A 5111-nucleotide genomic window follows, 5' to 3' on the forward strand; every position below is an offset into this window, starting at 1 on the left:
AAACCTGTTTTTGCTGTCGTCTCCGGCGCTCTGCGGCACGTTTGATGTTGTTCAGCGCAATGTCAATTATTTCATGGTGTCGTAGTCCACGAGATGTACGAAATGTTACTAATTCTTTAATTTTGTTAGGTGGTTCGACATTTTTCAGTATAACAGACGGAGATAGCATAGTAGATTCATTCGGTATGGAATTAATTACATCTTGGAATGAGAGTATGTGTGTGTCCCAATCAATATGTTTTTTATGGCAGTAAATTCTACACAGTTTACCAATTTCTTTCATTAATCGTTCACAAGGGTTCGAAGAAGCATGGTACCTGGATATATAGATCGGAGAAATGTTTCTAGCTCGTAACATACATGTCCATGTAACAGATCGAAACTGTGGTCCGTTGTCGGAAATTACTTTCAATACATGCCCTACATGAAATAAAAAATGTTTTACAAATGCTTTCGAAACAGTTTTAGCAGTAGCTTTGCGTAACGGAGTGAAGGTAACAAATTTTGAAGTGAGTTCAACAGCGACAAAGATGTAGCAAAAACCTCTATTAGTTCTGGGAATCGGACCAAAAATGTCTACAGCGGCCATATGTCTCAATTTAACAGGTACAATGGGATGTAATGGAGGAATATGTGAAGTCGTGTCTGATTTAGCTTTCTGGCAGATTTTACATGACGCTAAAACTCGTCGTATACGTTTCTCCGTGTTGGTAAAATAACAGTTCTGTCTCAGTATAAGAAAACATTTTCTAGATCCGTAATGTGCGTAACTTAAATGAGTATACCAGATTAATTTGTTAATAAGTTCGTCAGGAATGCATAATAACCAATTGTTGAGGTCAGGATGAGAGCAGCGAAACAGAATGTCATTGCGTACAGTATAATAGTTTCTAATGGTAACATTATTCCTATCTTGCCAAAGGTGTTTAATCTCTTTCCATACGTTGTCTTTATTCTGCTCTTGTGCTATGTCTTGTAATGACGACGAAATGAAATTTTCAAATGCAACTTGTTGAATGTACATGACGCTGAAATTTGCTTTGCGGAAGTTGGTTGCGATGTCTTGCTGCTTGTTGCTGAGAGAACGGGATAGTGCATCTGCTACAATATTTTGTGTGCCGGGAATGTGAACAATTGTAAAATTAAATTCCTGTAGATAAAGTTTCCATCTGCTTAATCTGCTGTGTGTAAATTTAGCTGAAAGTAAAAATTGTATCGCTCTATGATCTGTGTTAACTGTAGTGTGTCTTCCATAAAGAAAATGCCGAAATCTGGTAAAAGCCCATACAACACATAATGTTTCAAGTTCTGTAACAGAATAATTTCGTTCAGCAGGTGACAGAATGCGACTTGCAAAAGCGATGTTTTTAATTACTGTGCAACCATCTTCTTTAATTTCTTGAAAAATGTCTACGCCTAAAGCGGTGTTAGAACTGTCGGTGGCAATAGAAAAATTTCTGGTAAGATCTGGGTGCGATAAAAGTGGTGCATTCAACAAGGCTTGTTCCAGGTTCACAAATTCAGAATGTGCTTGCCTATCCCAAGACCAAATAGTGTTTTTACCTGTCAATTGACATAATCTAGGGGTGTCTAAAGCAGAGTAATGAATAAATTTACGAAAAAAGTTAATTAAACCCAAAAAGCTGCGTAGTTGTTTCTTCGTCATAGGAACAGTAATGTCACGTAAAGCTTGAAGTTTTTCCGGGTCAGGTGTAATGCCCTCTGGTGAAATTACATGTCCAAGAAATTTTATAGAAGTTTTACCAATGTGCGATTTACTGAGATTAACTGTGAGTCCTTGTGCACGAAAAGTTTCCAACAGTTGTTCAAGAATCAGATTGCGTTCAGACCAGTTAGCTTCTGCAATAAGAATGTCGTCTACGTACGTTGTAATTCTGTCTTTAAGTTCTGTCTGTAGTATTGTATTCAAACCGCGAATAAAAGCTGCTGAGGAAATTGTTAAGCCTTCTAGTGTCTGTGGGAGATCTGTTTCATTAATAATAATGTCATTGACGTGACGCGAATCAAGTACGAGGCGAAGTGAACCATCTTTTTTCTTAACAATATGGAGCGGGTTTATGTACGGACTAACTGCCGGTTCAATAATTCCTTGGTCAAGCATAGCTTGCAATTCCTTCGTAACCTGTTCTCTATGAATATACGGAATGGGATAATGCTTGGCTTTAAATGTGTCGTGCTGTTTAACTTGAAATTCATACATAAAACCGGACATAGTACCAGGAACATTGTCAAAAACTGGAGCTTGCCGTAAAAGAATTTTGTGTAGTTGCGTGCGTTCATCGTCTGTATTTGCACTGCTCTGTTTAACTTTATCAGAAATCGTCTGTATAACGTCATACTCGGCTTCGTCTGGAGTATTATAGTTGTGTACGTACGTATCTGTGAACAATGTGGAATTACAGTATATGTTACGTGATGCGGAAATGACCTCTGTACGATTAATTGTTTGTTCTTCCGCAGATAAAGAGTGCTGAAATTCTAAAGCCAGTTGTACATTTTCATCCAACATTAAATAGGAATTTTGAAAGTCAATAATGGCATCGTGTTGTACCAGAAAATTCGTACCTAAAATAATGTCTGTTGTCAATAACGGAATAATCCAAAAATTTGAGTGAAATGTATGACCTGCAATACAAAATGATAAATGTGTCTGTAATTTAACATCTACTCCTTTACTAGATACTGCTCCTTTTACTTTAGTTTTGCCTAATGGTAACGTAGGATAGGTATTCTCTTTGTTACACTTGTTGAAAGTTTCTTCATTTATAACTGACATAGGTGATCCAGAATCAATTACTGCTGAAAATTTCGATGATCCAATTTTAATTTCGATAACAGGGCGTGAAATGTTTTTTTGCACAACTGGTCTTTCCTGCAAAAGTGTTTCGGATGTCGTCAAAAGTAATAACATATTCATGAACAACATTCTGCGTGTCAAAAGTAGTGCTTGCGTTGCTGGAAGATGCAACCTGTACAGTATCTAGTCAAATTCTATCTGACGTGTTATTATTTTCAGGAGGATGCTGTGGCATTTCGACTATTTGAACTGTTCTGTTATTTCTTCCTGACGTCTTACGTTCTGGATGATATCTACTGTCTGGTTCATTCATGATTATTTGTTGTGGCGGATGTTCTTGCTGCTGATAAGATAGACTGTTAGTAAATGTACGCTGAAAATTGTGCCCACTATTTTTACGTCTGTCGTGATAATCATTTCTATACGGTGCATTGCGATAGGAATTGAAATAGTGTGTTTTCTGTACGTACTGATTTCCTTGTTGCTGTGTGTTACTATTTGTTGGGGCCGACACTATACGTGTACGCGGCGAAACATTAAGGCTTGGTTGACCTTGTGCACTACATTGTTGGTTAGGTATGCTAACCGGTTGGTTTTGTTGCTGTTGATGGGAAAAACGTCTATTGTTACCAAAATGTAGTTCCTGTTGCTGATAATTTTGACGATACTGATAATTAAAATTTTGTCTGTTATTAAAGTTCTGGTGGTTATCGTTCCTGAAACGTCTATTAGCTTTGCTACTGAAATTACCGGGCTGATCGTAATTCCTGTATGTTTGTTGACCTTGGTTATTATATGAAATATTTTTGTTTATAAAGGAATAATCCGATTGTTGCACTTCCAAAAGCTATAACAGATCTCTGAATGCCGAAATATTTTGTTTTTGCTGACCCGTTAAAAGTGACACTCTTAATGACCGTGGTAATTTAGAAATACATAATTGAATAAGTGCAGATTCACTGTATGGTTCACTTAAGTACTGGTTTTGTTGGACCATGTGTTAAAAAAATTGCGTAACACTGGGAAAATTTGAATTCTCATAATTTGGTAAACTAATTAGTTGATCCTTAATTCCGCACTGTGTCGTCTTCGACCAGTACGCTGACAGAAAAGCATTCTGAAATTCTTCTACCGAGTAGCATTGTCTCGCGATCGGTCTCATACGAGTTGCCGGTTCGCCTTCCAAAAAACTGCAAATAAATTCAAGTTTGTGCGTTACAGGCCAAGTCGGTGGAAAAGCAAAGCTAAATTGTCGTATCCAATCCAAGGGGTGAATCTGTGTTCTGTCATTTTTAAATACTTTAAATTTTCTCACTGATAGAAAATGTAATCAAAATTATCGTCTCTGGACGTCTGAACAGGTTCAGGATTGTATGAGAATCTATTTGCCTGTGACTGTTCGGAATCTAAGTCACGTACACTGTAAATTACCCAAATTATACTGGCTGTGTGAGTGTGAGAAATGTTCAGAAGGTACCGTATGCTGTGACGTGTTATAAACTGAAATATTTTTTATCTCTGTCACTTCTTGTTGTAAAGTTGACAATTTTCTACGCAATGTATTATTAGACGAATCTATCTCACTGATTGTCTGCTGTAGATTTTGGAATTCAGGTGTTTGATTAGACGAAATCGGTGAAGTATCGTCTGATTTGCTGTCATTATTACTTTCAATAACGTCAATACGACTGGCCAATTAATCATATTTTTCAGTCAGTATTTTTACCTGATCATCTTTTTTAGTGTCAGAAGCATTAATTTGTTTTTGTATTTTACGTGTGGTTTCATTAAATTTTTTAACGTCAGCTTTGATGACATCAGAATCCTGTGTTAGTTCTAATTGTTCGAGTCTGTCTGTCACTGTCTGAAAGTCTGCTGTGTGTGTATTTGTTTTTGATTTTGGATCGGAAATTTCATCACGCAATTCGGTGTTCAACTGTTTGATGGTATTAATTTCGTCTGATACTGCAGCAATATTGTTGTCTACGTATGTTTTTCCTTTCGCAAACAATTTACGTTTACCTTCATGTCTCTGCGCGGTAATTGTTTCCATAACTTGTCGCTTTACTTTATTTTGTTCCTGTATAAATTTACAGAAACGCGTTTCTCTGTTTTGTAGGTGATGATTAAAACGTTCGTCAATTTGCCTGTTCTGTTGGACAAATTTCGCGTCTATTTTTGCATCCAGTGTGCGCGAAAGTTCTGCTGTCATTAATTTAAACTCGTCGCGTAACTGTGTTGTGTTTTCAGAGCATTGTTTAGCGACTCCACTAATTTCGTCTCTAAGTGTTTC

Source organism: Schistocerca piceifrons, chromosome 8, assembly GCF_021461385.2.
Source record: "Schistocerca piceifrons isolate TAMUIC-IGC-003096 chromosome 8, iqSchPice1.1, whole genome shotgun sequence".
Lineage (NCBI taxonomy): Eukaryota > Metazoa > Arthropoda > Insecta > Orthoptera > Acrididae > Schistocerca > Schistocerca piceifrons.